The 18,791-nt window shown below is 37.1% G+C and overlaps 1 protein-coding gene across 2 annotated transcripts in view; it reads right to left on the bottom strand.

Annotated features, from left to right (window-relative positions):
* LOC145671020 (diuretic hormone receptor-like) overlaps nucleotides 1-18,791 on the bottom strand; it is a 1,407,723-nt gene that overhangs the window by 921,865 nt on the left and 467,067 nt on the right. The gene's annotated exons all lie outside the window — the stretch shown is intronic.

The raw sequence follows: 18,791 nt of genomic DNA, 5'->3' as shown, positions 1-18,791 counted from the left end.
TTAAATTTTCGTGTATTTCAGTTTCGAGGAGGGGGTGTGAAGTAACTGTGTATTTGATATAAAGAAACATGAACTTTTGAAAACTTGAAAGAAAACTTTGTTTAGAAGTGTACATTCTCAGACACATGTTGTAAATGCACATTTGTTAAATAAACTCGACTAGCTTCCTTCTTCCCTTTCCGCATACCTTCGAGCATAGCCTGATACTTCCCGATTAGGTCATCATTCTTGATTTGATCAAAACCAAGAGGAACAGAACAACAAGGGGTATTCAACACACGATTGGGACAGGTGCAGGATCATCGGAGAGAAGCGGATCCCACCATTGGAGGACCACCGACTCCACAAGACAAAGAGTACCATTCTGACGGTTCATCGCCGCAGACACCTTTAAGTTTGTCACCAGAGTAGTAGAATGAAGATGTAGAAGGACATTACCGTAAGACGCTTATCGACGCCCCTTGCAGACCAAAAGGATTAAGATTCAGATGTTGACTGTCTTCAGCTAATCCAGACTTCTCCAGATATTAATCATTCCAGATGACCAGGACGACGCCAGTCTCGATGGATCTATCAGGCTAGTGCTCATTCCTATTCTTTAATTACAACCTTTCTCTTTCTCTCACCCTTTTCCCCAAATAGTCATTTTCTAAATTAAAAACATTTGAATTTTATTTCAATTCAACCACAATTTTACAGTTAAGTACCGTGTTGTGCATCAGTTCCATCCCCATTTGATTGCATTTATTTATTTCATATTCTGAGCTATAACTGATGACACAGCACCGGCACAGTTGTAACAAAGTATGAACATCTTTTAATTCACTGTACCCCTACTCTGAAACTACTACAAATTATATTTCTTTTAGCAACATAGGTCCAGCGTTACAATTGTGCAGACTTCGTATTTCACTGTTGACTTATCGACGCCTCCTCATTTTTGCACAGCACAGATCACAAGTATAATTGGTTTCCGAGGTTTGTGGGTCGAAGTCACTACAATCCTCGTGGTCCCACTCCTTACATTTCTCGCACTGAATCCACTTTTAGCATTGTGCAGTTAAATAATTGTTTCCGTCTTATTTCTTCTCCTACTCCCATCATTCCCCCTTTCCCGATGCGAACCCGGGAATACCATACCATTGCCAATACCATAATGCTATTTGTGCTATGTGGCCACAACTACTCACTTATCTTTATAACGTGAAGATGTCGAATTGTTTTTTGTGAATTCTTCCTACACGAACAGAGCGTCCTCACACTTAACCATCTCTCGTACAAATCTGTCACGTGAAGAAACAAATTACCACTCAGTCCACTTCGGCAGTGTTGCCAGTTCCTGGAAATTGCAGTGTTCGAAATGTATCAACTTTATCCCAAAATCACTATTACACCACAGTCCAAGGTAACACTGCATCACCACACTTCTAGCTTTTATTATCGTAAATAAACGGGAACAATCAGCCACTACAATTCGGTATTATCGGCTTATTGCTACCAAATGTCTCACCGACTGCGGTGTTCCTGATTTATAATCGCAAAACAAATGAAATACGAGTTCCGCCACCGGAAAACAAATGCAACTTATAACGTAGATGGGAACAAATTCGTCACTGCAGTGAATATTGTTTAAAATTTGTAGAGTTTACATTGTTTCTAATGGCATGATAAATACAAAATGCAATGGGTGCATCAAAGGGAATGATATACCAATATAACGATCATTGTCGGAACAATATCTCGTACAGTGGCATAGTTGATTTGTAATAAATAATTACATGAACTGGATATAGGAGAATAAATGCACAAAACCAGAGTGAATCTCATTGTCAATGTAGCGACAATAAACCACTAATTTTGTTAAACCTTAAATTTATTGCGCATTTTGTTAAACCTTAAATATTAACCTATTGAATTGAAATTTTGCATGCATTATTTATTTGGAAGGGAGAACAAAATTAGGGGGTGCCAGGGTAAAATTTCAAACTTTTGAAGTTTTCGACCACCGTATTGCTCCTTGTGTAGTATTGTGCTGTCAGAAACAGACCCATTGCCGTATGGGTCAGAAACATAGACATCACGCTAAAACGATGAAAAAAGACTGGAAGCTTTCAAAATGAGGGTGTAGAGGAGAATGGAGGGAATTAGCTGGGTCGAGCGGAAAACGAATGAGAGGGTGTTAGAAATGGTGGGGGAGGAGGAGAACAATTTAAATATCATTGTTCTGAGCAGAGGAAGAGAAACTGGTATCATTATGGAAGTCATTTCAGAATATTGAATGCTGTTTTCTATTTTTAGAAGAAATACAAATAACAATCTATCACGTGACTCTTTTGCTCACGTCATATTGGAACAGTGAATGAGAAGGAACATTTCGTACCACTCATGCCCACTCTTAGTGTAATAGAGTTTGATTACAAATATCAGGTACATTAGCGTAAGCATCTTTCCCGTGGGGGGAGCTCATGTGGTTCTCGTCTCATATAGCCTTGTTGCTGAAAAAGATGCTTGACATCAAATGAATAAAATGTTCGGTGCACATGGTTGATCATAGTCATCAAGTGGGCATCCAACATTGAAGTCAATACGCAGTATAGACCTGCACGGGCCGGGCTTGGGCGAGCCAACACTGATTTCTCTTCAGGTCGGGCCGGGCTGGGGCCGATTGATTGCAATTCTTTAATAATTATTGACTTTCGTTAAACAATAATTAGAATAAAGGCAAGCGTTGAAGAAGTGTTCCTGTGAAAAATGTTACAAAATGAGACTTTTAAAATTTTTCGGGCCCGGGCCGGGCTTGGGCCAAGAATTTTAAAAAAACTTATCGAGCCGGGCCGGGCTCGGGCCGAAAATCTCCAAAACTTTTCGGCATTTGGGCTGGATTGGGCTCGGGCCGAAAACGTCGGCCCGTGCAGGTCTCTAGTACGTAGTCTTCATACGATCTCTTACGATCATGCCATAAAAATTTGGGGTGAATTTTGTGCAACCAAAACAAAAATTGGTTGATTCTTTACACAACTATGGGATCAAGATTTATACATTGTTACCATCACATAAACTACCACCCTATTCAATGCATAACAATTACATAATGAAAAAGATTCATTTCATGTTGGGAGTTATCTTGTGTCCTTCTCCCATGTAGAAATTCACACAAATACACGTCACTTACTAACAGACATTCATTACACCAGCAAAGCTGAATACTTTCCCGAACTCGTTCTGTTGACAGTAACATTGGGAGAGATGGAAACAACTTGACTCAAGTTTTCAGTTACAAAGAACCACTTTCTCTTTAACACAAACAAATTGTCCTTTATTAAATTCGTCTATTCCTTCCAAACATATAAACGAAAGATGAAACCATACAATCAGTTAAACAAACAACGTTGCTTAACAATTGAAATAACTGTTCTAATAGACAATAGAATTTGAAAAGTTAAGAAAATTCTGCATCAGGGATCAATAGATCTGTCAGAATATATTTTTTCCTGACTTAAGTAAATGAAAAATCTGGTCCCGCAGGGACTCTTTCCCTTTTTGCTCCATTTTCCGAACCTTTTTGTCTATTCGTTTGCTGAAAAATCGCGGGGGAAATTTCCCAGATAGCAGTCAAAAATTTTCTCTTTTTCGTACAATACGCCATGGGAAGTATTCCCTTTTGAAAATCCTTCTCCATTTCTTATCCTATGATTTTATATATATATATATATATATATATATATATATATATATATATATATATATATATATATATATATATATATATATATGAAAATGTCAGCCCTAAGAGAGTGATTGGATGTCGAATAAAAACCAGAAAATAAAAGGTGAAGTGGATGAAAAACTTCTTGCTGTAGCAGCATAGAAAACACACCAACGAAATGAATCGTAATCAAACTGAAATTGTTAAGTCTGTCGTGTGGAGCTCAGAAACAGTTCTTCGAATTTTTAGTCTGTGACATTTTATTTTTTACCATTTTAATACATTTCAAAGATAAAATTAATTTGTTTATGGTGGTATATTCCCTGTGGCGTTTCACCAACTTTGACAAGAAAATTGCGTACTCCTACTGGAAATCAAAATTTACATATAATGTCTCTCTAACATGACAAAAGAAAGCAAAGTTGGTTTAAAAACTCTGCAATCAACGTTGATGCTCATTTCTGAATAGAAGAAATAATCTCGTCAACTCCCTCGTAATATTCAGTAGCTCCCTAGAATACAATGGTTCATTTGATTGAATTTTAGTATCCCTTTCAGCATTGTGGCTGTACGAGACTTGGACCTATAGTTTAAAGAAGAATCCGAACAACCTTTTTGCGTTCAACATTCTATGTTCTCCTACCAAGAATAGAACTTTCGACCATGTATACCTACACTAGCCACTAGACCAGTAAAGGGGGCTCTCTAGTCGCCTGACTCCTAGCAGAGGCGGATCCAGGGGGCGATCGGGGCGATTGCCCCCCCAGAAGGGTAAAACTTTCTTATTTATATATATAAATAAAACTCATTCCAAAGTTTGGAGCCCTTAAAAGTAACAGTATGACAACCCACCGCCTCCCCCAGAAGTCGGTCCTGGATCCGTCCCTGACTGTTAGACATGGTTAAATATTTCCCTCAACGATAAGATTTGGTAGTGTTACAATCTGTATCCTGTACTGTTACAATCTGATGTCAAATTACTGTTAAAGTACACGTTACAAGAACTAGTTTGTGTTCGTTCATCGCAGGCGCGTATCCAGAAATGTTTGCTAGGAAGAGTCCAAAGTATTTTTAGGCAGTGAGTCCGACTGTCTATATAATATTCTGCAAGCAAACAATGATAAAAAATTGTTAATTATTACCATCTATATTTTTAGAAAAAAATGAAAGAGCTAGATTATTTTTATAAGGAAGAGTGTAGATGAGGCGTACAATCAAATTGTTAGCCTGCATCAATTATTTTCCTGTTAGACAAGTATAGTTATATTAAACCAGTCCATAAATCTTACGCGAATTACGAAATTTTGGGAAAAAGAGTCCGAACCAGTGGACCCCCTCCAATGTGGATATGCCCCTGCCTTCATGGCTAACGCACATGAACTAAATGTGAACAAATTACTTCTAATTGTTAACTCAAAACAACGACCCCATATATATACAAATTGATCATATGAAGCTACAAAAACACTGAAGCTTTCTACAATATCAACGGAAGTATAGTCCAGGCAACGAACGAAAAATAGGAAAAAAAAATCGTGTAGTTCTGAAATTTGGCACAATTGTTGGGGGACGTGTCTTAAACAACATACTAAAAGTCCCCGTGGGTGAGGGGTCGGCAACAGGTAGGGGGAGGGATTTAATCCTTTTAACAATGTGATTTTTCCTGGAGTTTGGAGTCTTTGTTAAGTAGCTACTGCGTCAGCACTACTCACCCGAATTGCATGATTAGTACGTCATTCTCTTCAAAACAAGGCAATCTGCTAAATGGAACCTTGTCCATGGCCCAATGACATACACGGAGAGGGAAATTTTTTAAAAAATCGGGAAAATTTTCTTTAAAAATCCCTTTGTAGAAGTTTAGGGCCTTCTAGAGCAGCCCTGGGTAAGAGCACGCGGCCTTAATGTACCATGGAAAATATTAGGGTATTGATGATAGTTTTGTATAATTCAATTCCCATATATTTGATATTCACCTGGGAAAAAATACTTCCCTATCCTATTTGATTATATACGAACAGGGGAAAAAATAGGGTTTAAACTTTCTGCACAAGGTATTTTTTATTCGAATTGTATGGTTAGTATGTCGTTCTCTTTAGAATAAAGAAAGCTTTAAAAACGCAATATTGTCCATGCCCCTATGACTGTGCTAAAAGGGAAATTTGGGGGAATTGGGGAAATTGGGAAAATTCTCTGAAAGTGACTTTCTGGACACTTGGGGCCTCTTAGAGCACCCCAGGAGAAAGTACACGACACAAATGTACCATAAAAAATACTTTTGAGTATTATTGTGATATAAAGTGACGTGGGAAAAATATTCCCCATCTTGTTTGAAAGTACAAAACACATAAATATATAGTAAATACATCAGTACAATTTATTAAATATATGAGTAGTGGGTTAGGTTAAAATGTCTTGAGCAACATACTAATAGTTCTCGTGGAAGGAGCTGTCCAGGCAACAATTCATAATATAGAATTGAACAATTACATTAGGCAACATGAACAGGCTCTCAGAATAAATGTTAATTTGTCCATTTAACATGTTATGTACATAAACCATTCCGACACCATATAATTAAAATTCAACTTCTTCTGAGATATGATCAAGTTCGAAATCCTCATTCCCTAAACGTACACCGTTAGTCACGTACCGTGACAGGTATCACAAACAGATGTGCATTCCATACCAGCTTTCCTGCACTTACATTTTTTTACCACATACAGTTGTCGTACAGTAACAAAATATGGATTTTAGAATTTTGTCTGGGGCTACCGGGTCGTTTGTTGTCACTGGGAATAGGGATCCATTCTCTCCACGGGCCCACCCCCACTGATCAGGAGGTAAGTTGTTACCAAGCCACTGCTGTATCTGTAGGTACACTCTAAACGAATGTTGCTCCACTGCGCCTTTAGTTGGAGGAAGTGAAGGGAGGTCAGTTTTGATTTTGGTTGATGATTTAAGGTATACTGAGTGTCGGTGATGATTCAAATCATGTTCATTACCAGCGGCTTTGTATAGAAACAGGAACATCTTCTCGCCGGCTTGTGATACAGCATCTGGTGTCGATGAGGAGTTATAAAAGATGTCAGCAATGTCTTTTACCTGACTCGATTGATTTTTGAACAATGAAACCATTGTTGCTTTGCTTTTTTCGTAAATGGCTGACGTAGTGTCGCATCCACTGAATGTGTGTAGGAGGAGGATACTTTGTGAAAAAGGAAGTTCTTGCAGTTTTCTCGTGGAAAATAATTTAGTTTCTACTTTTCCCCTCCCAGGCTACATTCATGAAGTAAATGTTGTTCTCTGGTGGTGTCAAAGCAACCATTAGAACGATTAAGTCCACATCTTCCCCTATTATGATAACAATAGGATGAGAAGTTGCTTTCTCTATTCCACATTTCACAATTGTAGTATCAGCATCCGCTGTAGCGACTCTTGTTTGAATGCCTCTTGCAGCCATTGTTTGTGAAGGTAAGTGAATAAGTTTAGTTTTATTCTTTTCATTTGCAAGAAAATCTTCCTTTTTAACCGTGACATTTACGTTCAGATCACAATTTATATCAACTGAAGTTTTCGTTGTGCCTCTTCGCTTCTGTTCTGCGCGCTTCGTACTGTTGACATCGCCGTAGCCATCAAAGATCACAGTGCAGTTTTCACCATAATGATTGATCAGATAGGCCATATACTGGTCACAAATGGACAAAAAAACTGCTGCCAACATCCCATTTTACACAGTGGAGGAGGAAGCCACCGTCTACAACACTGGCACTCATTTTGATGTTTATAGTTGTATCACACTCTACAGGAAGTACATTGTAAAGATATGATTTCCTTGACTTCCTCATTCCACCTTCATTAAAGAGTGCTAGTGGGAATGGGGATAATTCATATTGTAAAAGATCCGCAACATCCTCATCACTCTTTTTGGCAATCATAGCTCTTTGGAAGATTATTAGAGGGTCAACGACCATTGTCTCATTGTTCAACTTGATCGCATTGTTCACAGAGGCCAGTGACATCACTACGTTCTTTTTGATTGTTTTATGATACCAAAGTTACTTCCAATAAAACTTTTCATGGTTTCGGTTCCAACTTTTAGTGCTTGGTGACAATTTGTTTTGGAGTTTCCGATGATACCTGTCGACAGTGAGATCAGCGAAACCAATTTGGGAAAAGGGGGATGGTTACTGAACCACTCATAAACTTTTAGACGGTCCTGCTCATCTCTGTTTTGTCGTGATGCACGTAAATCAACATGCTGCTCTCCACTTGAAAAAACTGTTCCAGCAAATTCCTCCAATGAAGAACAGATGGCAGAAGCCGCAAGTGACCCACCAACCCACTTTGCTAACACAGTATCGCTGATTCCTCTTCCTCGTGTCAGTCCGTCAGAGCTTTTCATGGAGCGCATGAGTGTCTGCTCAATAGCCATGTCAGACCAAACTCCTGCCCATGGTGAACCACTTCTATTTATAGTGAAATAACCCTTTTCTACAAAATCTTCTAACACATCTGGATGGTTAGTTGCCAATTCAAGCATATCTTGCACGTAAAGATGGGCGCATTTTGCATAATGAAAGTGGCCACTTGCATGGAAGAACGGAATCATTTGCTGGACACAGGACAAATGGCTATTCCAGTCGCCACAACGTTCCGCAACAATGAACTTCTTCATCAAGGAAACCATATTAAAATACTCTACCCACGAAGCTGCAGTAGGTCCGTTTTTATTTACACGATCAAGCTCGTTTTTTAGTTTGTTTTTAAGTGAAGAAAGTGAGCATTCTTGCTGAGTTCATCCAAGGCTAGTTCTTCTAGAGTGCACAATGTGTTGATGATCATCTCCTGCTCTTCTGATGAAACACTGTCACCATCCAGAATAATTCGAGCCAAAGCAGCCTGTACAAGTAAATGCCCTCTAACTGCTCTGCTATAAGCATGACCAATCAACATTTTATCAACTGAATTAGGAGCAAAAACTGTGGATAACACCTCTTTCAGTCTACTTCTAGCCATTGTCTGACCTATACACCCCATATAGGATAGTAGCATATGAAATCCTCCCAACCTCACGACAATTGTTCCAAACAGAGGATCATCCGAACAAGAAGCCACGATTTGTCGAGCCTTGATATACAGAGGCTGATCGAACGTGACAAAACAAGTTTTCGAACCTTGCTCATGACTATCTTTGGCAGCAAACTTCAGAGCGGTGTACACTGTGTTTAAATCGCTAGGTGGTGAATTTATGAACGGAAGGGGTTTCACAACACTTTTATCAGAATTGACTGATTCACAAACCAATTGCATGAATTCCTTCAACTCTGGAATGACTGGCACTTCTGGGATGTTTTGCAGTGAATACAGCCATTTACCAGACATCCATAATATATCTGGGAGGCTGGGTTCAAATATATTGGACGGAATGGGATTTAATATGTTCAAATCCTGAACAACAATTTTATGTAACGCATTCTTTTTTACATTTTCAAATGTCAGCAGTTCCACAACACCTAGTTTTCCTACCTCGTCAGCAGAAGGAGATAATTTCAGCCTTTTGATCTTGTTTGCAGGAGGAAGAGCCCGAGCTGGTGTGATACATTTGATACCTCCCATGCTGTGGAAAGTATTCAAACCATCAAGGGTGGTAACATTAAAATCTGCATTGTCAAAAATATATTGACAGAATGTTCCTGTAGCAATGGGTTGTGTAGAATTGTAGATGGTCGACAGTTCCAATTGTTCCCTGTACGTCATAGAGGCAATAGTGTCGCCAGGTATTCTGTTTATGCTTTGAGGGGGCTTGAACTATAATTCATTCCCTTATATTAATATAATAATAGTTGCTTTGACTTCTCAAAACAGTAAATAGACACGCTTGTTTTTAAGAACACGACTTTTGCTCTTTATTTGGAAATAATACGCTCATTTTAGGTTTTTTTTTTAATTGTAATTTTAATCCGAGGAAAACTGAGAGTGTTCTTTCTTTCGTACATGTCTGCTCAATATAATACGAAAAATTATTTAAGCGTTCTTTTTTTGGGGGGGTGGGGCTTGAGATCTGATTTGAGGGGTTAAAACCTTACTAAAAAGGGCCTGGCGACGCCACTGCATAGGGGCATGCACAATATTGCGTTAGAAAGCTTTGTTTTATTCTAAAGAGAACGAAATACTAACCATACAATTCGAATAAAAAGTACTTTGTCCAGAAAGTTTAGACCCTATTTTTCCCCTGTTCGTATATAATCAAATAAGATAGGGAAATATTTTTCCCAGGTGAATAGCAAATATATGGGAATTGTATTATGCAAAACTATCATCAATACCCTAATGTATTTTCCAGGGTACATTAAGACCGCGTGCTCTTATCCAGAGCTGCTCTAGAAGGCCCTACTGATGTATTTACTATATATTTATGTGTTTTGTACTTTCAAACAGGATGGGGAATATTTTTCCCACGTCACTTTATATCACAATAATACTCAAAAGTATTTTTCATGGTACATTTGTGTCGTGTACTTTCTCCTGGGGTGCTCTAAGAAGCCCCAAATGACCAGAAAGTCACTTTCAGAGAATTTTCCCAATTTCGCCAATTCCCCCAAATTTCCCTTTTAGCACAGTCATAGGGGCATGGACAATATTGCGTTTGAAAGCTTTCTTTATTCTAAAGAGAACGACATACTAACCATACAATTCGAATAAAAAGTACCTTGTGCAGAAAGTTTAAACCCTATTTTTTCCCCTGTTCGTATATAATCAAATAGGATAGGGAAGTATTTTTTCCCAGGTGAATATCAAATATATGGGAATTGAATTATACAAAACTATCATCAATACCCTAATATTTTCCATGGTACATTAAGGCCACGTGCTCTTACCCAGGGCTGCTCTAGAAGGCCCTAAACTTCTACAAAGGGATTTTTAAAGAAAATTTTCCCGATTTTTTTAAAAAATTCCCTTTCCGTGTATGTCATAGGGCCATGGACAAGGTTCCATTTAGCAGATTGCCTTGTTTTGAAGAGAATGACGTACTAATCATGCAATTCGGGTGAGTAGTGCTGACGCAGTAGCTACTTAACAAAGACTCCAAACTCCAGGAAAAATCACATTGTTAAAAGGATTAAATCCCTCCCCCACCCTGTTGCCCACCCCTCACCCACGGGGACTTTTAGTATGTTGTTTAAGACACGTCCCCCAACAATTGTGCCAAATTTCAGAACTACACGATTTTTTTTTTCTAATCAGGGTTTTTTGGCCTTCGTTGACTGGACTAGTACATTGATGTGTTTTACAACTCAATCAGGCTAACAATACTAAGAATTGAACATGGGGTTCTTATATTGTACTTCATCAAATTATTATAATCTGCATCTTAAACGAAAACTTATAATACAACATTTATTACTCAGTGTTACAAACTATTATACGTTACAATATCACAAACATCCAAAGCACATTTCGAAGTACCTTAGAAGTGTTGAATAACCATGATCATGGTGTGACTATTTCGAATGAAAGTAACACAAGTAGAACAACTTTAAAATTTTGACTTTTTCGAAAAGATTTATTTCCAAAAACTGGTTAAATAAGTTTCAAATCAAATCAAATAAGTTCATTTCCAAAAAAAAGATAAAAACGTAAAAAATCATAATACCGTTTAGAGGAATCTAACATCTCAAACCTTTCCGTCGGTATAAAAACTACTGTATGGCCACAGATTGTTCTACTGGGATTTTTTTTTAATAGTGATTGTTTCTTTACATTGCTTCCGTAACATTGCAACAACGGTTTTTGGTAATTGTAATTACTACAAGTTCTAGCAATTACAATTAATTTTAAGCAGTGCTGCAATCTTTATCGTACAATATCTCAGCTTTTCTTTTTAAATCCTATTATTCGAAAGTTAGAATCGTGTTCCAAGATAAATGGCTCACCCTGTATATATTGCTTTGACATCGGTTTCATGCCTCTAGTCAGTAGGAGATCTTCGAGGACTTGGAAAGGACCAAACAGTTACCTGTAGCTCATTATTTCAGATGCTAAAGTTGCATATATTTTCATTGAATATTCATTAAAAGTTTAGTAAACACTATGATAGTTTTTACAGGAAAGCAAATAGGTTATCCTTGAAACTGCTTGCTTGCAAAGGATTAAAAGTATACACAATTTTGCACTTTTTCAGTTCATACAATAGACTTACTTCATATGAAGTTACGGCGTAATGAAAAAAAAATCCACTCATGGGAACAACTGCGAAATGTTCCTCGCCAATATTGATTTTACAGGCTGCTATTCTTTAGAAGGAGAAAATAAGCAAACTTCCTCGTATCTGGCAGCATCTGCGCTCTGTCTGGTACAGTTGCTTGACAAATAATTATATACTTTCCACTATACGTTCTCTTATCAATGTATCCAAAATCAAGTGGGGAATCCGAGTCCGTTTCCCCGTGAGAGCCCATGTGGTTCGGATCTCACGTTAAGCTGTAGGTCTCATATGGCTTAGGTGCTGAACGAGTCGCTAAGCTCGAAATCAAACAATCAAGCAAGGCTTCAAAATCAAATGAGCAATTAGATATATAGTTTCCTCCAGTGTTTAGACTAAGTAATTCTCTACAGTTCTCAGCATCAAATTGAAATTCGTCCATTTTCTTCGTATTTATTGACAGTAGAACATGAAGGAAGATCTGTTCAGCTATGTTAACTAGTGTTTTGCATCGACTCGGTGATATATAAATATTGCAATGACGACTCAAACGGAAGCTACAAACTTGGGAAACAAAAATTATCTAGAATTCTAGTTTATAATATATATATATATATATATATATATATATATATATATATATAGAGAGAGAGAGAGAGAGAGAGAGAGAGAGAGAGAGAGAGAGAGGGAGATTAGATAGATAGATAAATATAGATATAGATTTACATATAGATATAGATATTTATACCTAATATTTTTCATCCCTTCCTCTTCCTGTGTCCCATTCATTTTGTCTTTGATTTTAAACATGTAGAACTGAATAATTCAGATATAGGTTTACAAGGTTATATGTTCAATAGTTTCGGAGATGTGGTGAAAGAACTAAATAAATATGGTGAAACCTCATTAACCTCTTGAGAAGTAGCATTTCACAAAATTCCTTTAACACATTCGCTGCTGAGGACGCCCGTCGGCGTCCAGTACTGAATTTGCACCGGACGCTGCTCGTCCCTGCAGCTGATTCACTTTCCCGCCACCGGTAGTGTGCACACGCAGGTATTGGCGGGAAAGTGAATCAGCTGCAGGGACGAGCGGCGTCCGGCGCATATGCCAAATTCAGTACTGGACGCCGATGGGAGTCCTCAGCAGCGAACGTGTTAACCTAGAGTCTCGGTTGCAAAAATAAAAAAACAATTGTGTCTGGTAGCTTTGGAGATCTGGTGAAATTATCTCGTTAAAGTTCGTTAACGAAGTCAATCTTTCAACACCTGCAGGGGTCAGAAACGTACGCAGTGGGTGGGTCCTGCTGGTCCGGACTCCCCCCCCCCCGGAAATTTCGACTTTTGTGTAAATTTAGCTAAATTTTAGAGGGCAATTTCAGGAATTTTAATGTAAAATACCCTCATATTGAGTTTGTACCCCGCCCAAAATAAATTCCTGCGTAGGGTAACGGTAAGGGTAACAGTAACTTTAACGGTGGCTACCTATATTATTCTATATAGGTACTCTATATACATACACATAAGTGCTTATATTATTTTTAGGTCAAAAGGTAAAATAATTCTGAGGTTAAAAAATTTTTTGCTAAAAAGTATTGGGGATGTTAAAACTGCATATACTTGCGGTATGAGAGTGTATGTAGCTACTTTTTAATTAATGCATCAACCCTATCGACGCAAGATGCTTGTTTAATGTAGAAGTTTTTGCCTCTATCGAGAATAGAAGCCGGTACTATGTGTTCCGAAAAGTAAAAAGAACTCTAACTCTTCAGTAACCAAGAATTATTAACTGAAATGCTACATTTCTAAAAATTTTAGTATTATTTTTTATCTTTGTAACTTTTTTTTATTCTGTTCACTGTAAATAATAACGAATAGCATTAAAAGCGAATGGTTTTTGTTATACAGAAAATTATTTTCAAATGAACTCATCATTACAGTTATGTCAAAAAAAGTATGAAACAAATACGTAATTATATTGCATGTTAAGTATGAGAATGATACTCGCAGAATCAAATAACATTTGTATTCAGCAACATGAAAGAGACTCATAAAGGGTAATCAATTATTCTTTATGTATGGTTGACCTGGTTAGTTAATTGAAGTTCGAAGCGCATAAAAGAAAGAACCGCTTTGTTATTTACAATATCTCTACTTGCATATTGTGTAATGAAATTTACATTATTTGGAGCTTGAATCATGATATCTAATATTATATCAACAGTTGACACGGTTATGAAAATTATATATTTGTAGTTGTGCAGAAATACGTATCATGATCTGTACACAATCAGCAGATAATAATCTATATTAAAATGAAATGCAATATTCTGGTATGTCATGATGCTACGGATGTTTTTTAGTAGTTACCAAAACGAATGATACAGCCTTGGACAAAATTATTATTTGCTACCTATGTAAAACTATAATAACTTTACACCCAGTTTACATTCAGGTTAAATACAAAACGTATTATTGATAAAAATGGGTATATTTATAATACTCGCAGTAAATTAATATTTGCTGCACAAGAACACAGTTATTCATTTTAGTAAAGTTGATATCAAGCGGCGACATTCTTGTGCAATGATAGATTTCCACTCCTGAGTCAAACATTTTTTGGTGCATCAGTTGATGTGATAGAGAGATTCTTTATCGTACCTTTGGTATCGACCAAAAATGTTTGATCTTGTTGAGGTCTGGTAACTAATAGGCCAGTGCAGGAGCTCAATCTCGTTATCTGAGAACCACTTCGTTACTCGCGACCTTTGATATGGTGCGTTGACTTACTGGAAACAGACTATTCATATTAGTGCCACCGAGCACTTTATTAAAATATGGTCCCAGCACAGAGTCCAATACCTGAATGTACCATTTGAAAGACATTCAAGCCTTGGGCTGAATCCATATCCCTAGGAGCTGTTTTGCCGAATCTATAAGCCGAAATGTAACCACGCACCATTATATTTCTAACTCCGCGATTTACGGTTGGTACCACATTTTCTGGTTTGTATTCCCCGTTCACACTGCGTCTGATGTAAGTAGTACCACCAATATCAAACAGCTGAAATTATAACGAAATTTTTTGCGGTAAGAAAGGACAATCAACAGTAACTTAACTTGTTTCTCTATTATTATGTTCTGTTTAAAATAAATGTAGGGTTCATTAATTGAATATGTATCTTCAAATTAGACTCATACGTCCTAACAATATGTAACCAATCCACCTCAGTGAAATTTCGATCTTCTTCCACACAAGTACTGTCTTTCTTTATTTTTAAGAACAACTAGGGTTTCTTCCTCACTTCGTAGCCGTTGATCCTGGCACGCTTTCTTTCTGCTGTTGTGATAGAAACTTTTTGTCAGTGCTTCCGAATAAGTCAGCAGTCACCTCAGAAGACGATTTTTGTCGATTTCTTAGAAAAGTTTTAGCCTCCTCTCACAATTGTTATATGAGTTTTTCTTCCACTTCTTTGTAGGTTTACATGACTTTCAGTCCTTTTATAAGGATTTATGATCATTCGCACAGTACTATAAGGATAGTTTTGTGGTTTGTTTTATTTTTCATTCCTCAAACAGAAATGGTATTTTCATATATTTACAGTAGCTTAATGTTAGGTTTAAGAATATTAGTTGGGGCGAGAAATGTTTTAAATTTGTAATATACTTACTAAAAAGAAAAAGAAGTGTGTTGCTAGGTAGATTGTTGTTGTTTATTGAAATTGGGATATACAATTTGAGATTGGAATATAGGACATGGATTAAGGTTAATGTCAAGTGAGATACGTGTAAATAAGTAGTAGAAGTTGATGGTAATTTGTGTAGTGGAAGATTACGACATTGTGATTAAAATGTATTATGAGTTGTAAAGAATAAAGGTATTTGAAGGAGGTAACAGGGTTGAAATATATGGAAGCTAGTGAATTTGAATACATCTATTGCTCTGCTGGTAAATGAAATAATTTAGTGGAAATTACTTTTAATAATTACAGTAAAGAAGTTTAACAATTGGCGCAGTCGATTATAAAGAACAATACGCTTTTAAATACTAAAGATGGCTTCATTTAGCAACTTTGAACCTTTTGATGTGGAAACAGGTAGAATTCAAATTTACATTGAGAGATTCGAACAGGTGGCGTTATCTGCAGCTTTACCGGAGGATCGGAAAGTAGCGACATTTTTGGCTGTCATAGGGGGTCCAGCTTATGAAGAGTTGAGAAATTTGTGCACGCCAAGTAAACCAGCACAAAAATCGTATGAAGAATTAAAACAGTTGATGTTAACGCATTATGGAGTTAAAACTAACGAAATAGCTGAGAGGTTCAAGTTCCATCAGTTGACACAACGAGAACATCAAACGGTTGCCCAATTTGTATTGGTGTTGAAGAATCAAGCTGCTTACTGCAACTTTGATAAATGTTTAGACCATTCATTACGGGATCAGTTTGTGTTCGGCATGAAAAATAATGTAGCCCGTAGGCAGATATTGACGTCTAGTTCCCTTGATTTTCAACAAGTAGTTGATATTGCTAAGGCGGTTGAGAACACGGAAGAGCAGATGACGATTTTCAGCAGTGTTTCGGAGCGAAATCAACTTCCAATGAACATGATGCAACATAGCAGAATGAGAGAAAGGAAAGAAGTACAAGGTCGCTCAGCATATCATACTAGTACAAGTAACTCACCACGATCATGGTATTCTACAGATTCTAGTAACTCGCAAAGAAGTACAAAGAAGAAATTAGGTTATTCAGTATCATTAGATTCTTCAGATAGCAGTGATGGAAAGGTTATTAAATGCCGGAATTGTCGACGTTCGCATGTTAAAGATAATTGTCCAGCTTTTGGTAAGAGGTGTTACAAATGCACAGGATTGCATCACTTTTCTAGTGCCTGTATACTTCATAAATTAAATACAGAAATTAACGAATTACAAATAGATGACCAAGCTACGGAAAAGGAACAAAGCTTTAGTCACAGTATAAAGCAAGTATCAGACAAGCCTTCAGTATTGGACCAGACGCAAGTACAAGATTTGTATACAGTACTAACTATGGACACCCTGCATTACCAATCTTCAAATGAAGTTGTAGACGAATGCACAAATGTACCTCAGCCTGAGTTAAAAAAGAGAAAGAAATCTAAGAAAGGTAAATCGAAAAAAGAAGAACAAGATAAAGATTCAGTGAGCACGAAAGATTATAAATTACTGTCCGATTCTGAAGAAGAGGAGCTATTTTACAATTATAGTGGACAACCTAATTCACCCATGGAGATGGAACATGATAGTTACAAAGGCAAAAATAGAAAACGCTATACATATGAAAAGAACTATAGACGAAGAAAGACACTTACAAATGTTAAAATGCTCAATACTGAAGAATATATTTTGGGATTAAAAAAGGAAGTCATTCAGTTTCTCCTACAAGATCTAAGAAAGTGGCATAAAAAGGTACTTCAATGGTGGGACATAATGACGAACATAGAGAAGAGTTTAACACAATCAGGCACAAATGGCTGTTCATGTAAAAAGAAGAAGGAGAGAATTTAAAAACAAAAAGAGAGGGTAGAATATTACAGTGTACAGTTCAATTTTTTTTCGTTGACACCCGGGAGAAATGTTAGGTTTAAGAATATTAGTTGGGGCGAGAAATGTTTTAAATTTGTAATATACTTACTAAAAAGAAAAAGAAGTGTGTTGCTAGGTAGATTGTTGTTGTTTATTGAAATTGGGATATACAATTTGAGATTGGAATATAGGACATGGATTAAGGTTAATGTCAAGTGAGATACGTGTAAATAAGTAGTAGAAGTTGATGGTAATTTGTGTAGTGGAAGATTACGACATTGTGATTAAAATGTATTATGAGTTGTAAAGAATAAAGGTATTTGAAGGAGGTAACAGGGTTGAAATATATGGAAGCTAGTGAATTTGAATACATCTATTGCTCTGCTGGTAAATGAAATAATTTAGTGGAAATTACTTTTAATAATTACAGTAAAGAAGTTTTACACTTAATTTAATTCGCACATCATTATAGTGATTTCTGTAGGAATATAATATTATTCTTTACAGTAAGACACTACCAGATGAACGCTGCTGAGAAATGTGCGCACTTCGAGCTTTCACACCAAAGCAAACTAAACAGTTACAAGCGAAATACACTTTCTCTTCTGTACACATGTCACAACTTGTTCTTGCATGTTTATGATGTTATGCTTTGCCTCGCTTGCTAAGTTTAGCGTGACAATACCTGAAAATATACAAAATACCATCAGAAGTTTAATTTCTCAGAAGTTGAGGAAGGTAACAAATACTTTTGGTCAAGGCTGTACTTCCACATACTAATTATTAGCTTTTCAAACATATTATGTGTGAGTATAGGATGTCTCGGGCAGTGCGTGGTTATTTTCGTTATATCTGGTGAAGCCTTCTCTGAATCTGTCATATTTATGGACAATGTTAATTACTCAGTAAATAAAATGAGGGTCTTAGCCTGATTTCCAAATGTCGACTAACCGATGCCATTGGATTTGGAAGGGTATGCGACCTCATCATGACATAATCGAAGTAAGTAGGACACTATGTGAACTTCTGCTCCTACCGGTGGAGTTGAGAGCTCACACTTTATCTCCAAAATGGACAACTAGATCATCCCCTTGGATCTGAAATATAAGACTATGTGGTACTCCAACACGTACGAAAGACAGGCAGTGGTGTGCCCAGGCGGGTGGATTCATGCCATATCGGGAGGATGATGTGGTACAGCCCTCAAGAAACATTTAGTGCTCTTGGGTCTGGAATGGGATATACGTATCCAAATGCACTCTCGTACATCAAGAGTAAGATGTACGTTCACCTCTGATCATAGAGATCCCTGGT

The sequence above is a fragment of the Thermobia domestica genome, chromosome 15, assembly GCF_964235325.1.
Source record: "Thermobia domestica chromosome 15, izTheDome1.hap1.1, whole genome shotgun sequence".
In the NCBI taxonomy this organism is placed as follows: Eukaryota; Metazoa; Arthropoda; class Insecta; order Zygentoma; family Lepismatidae; genus Thermobia; species Thermobia domestica.
This window is presented reverse-complemented; position numbering and strand designations above follow the sequence as displayed.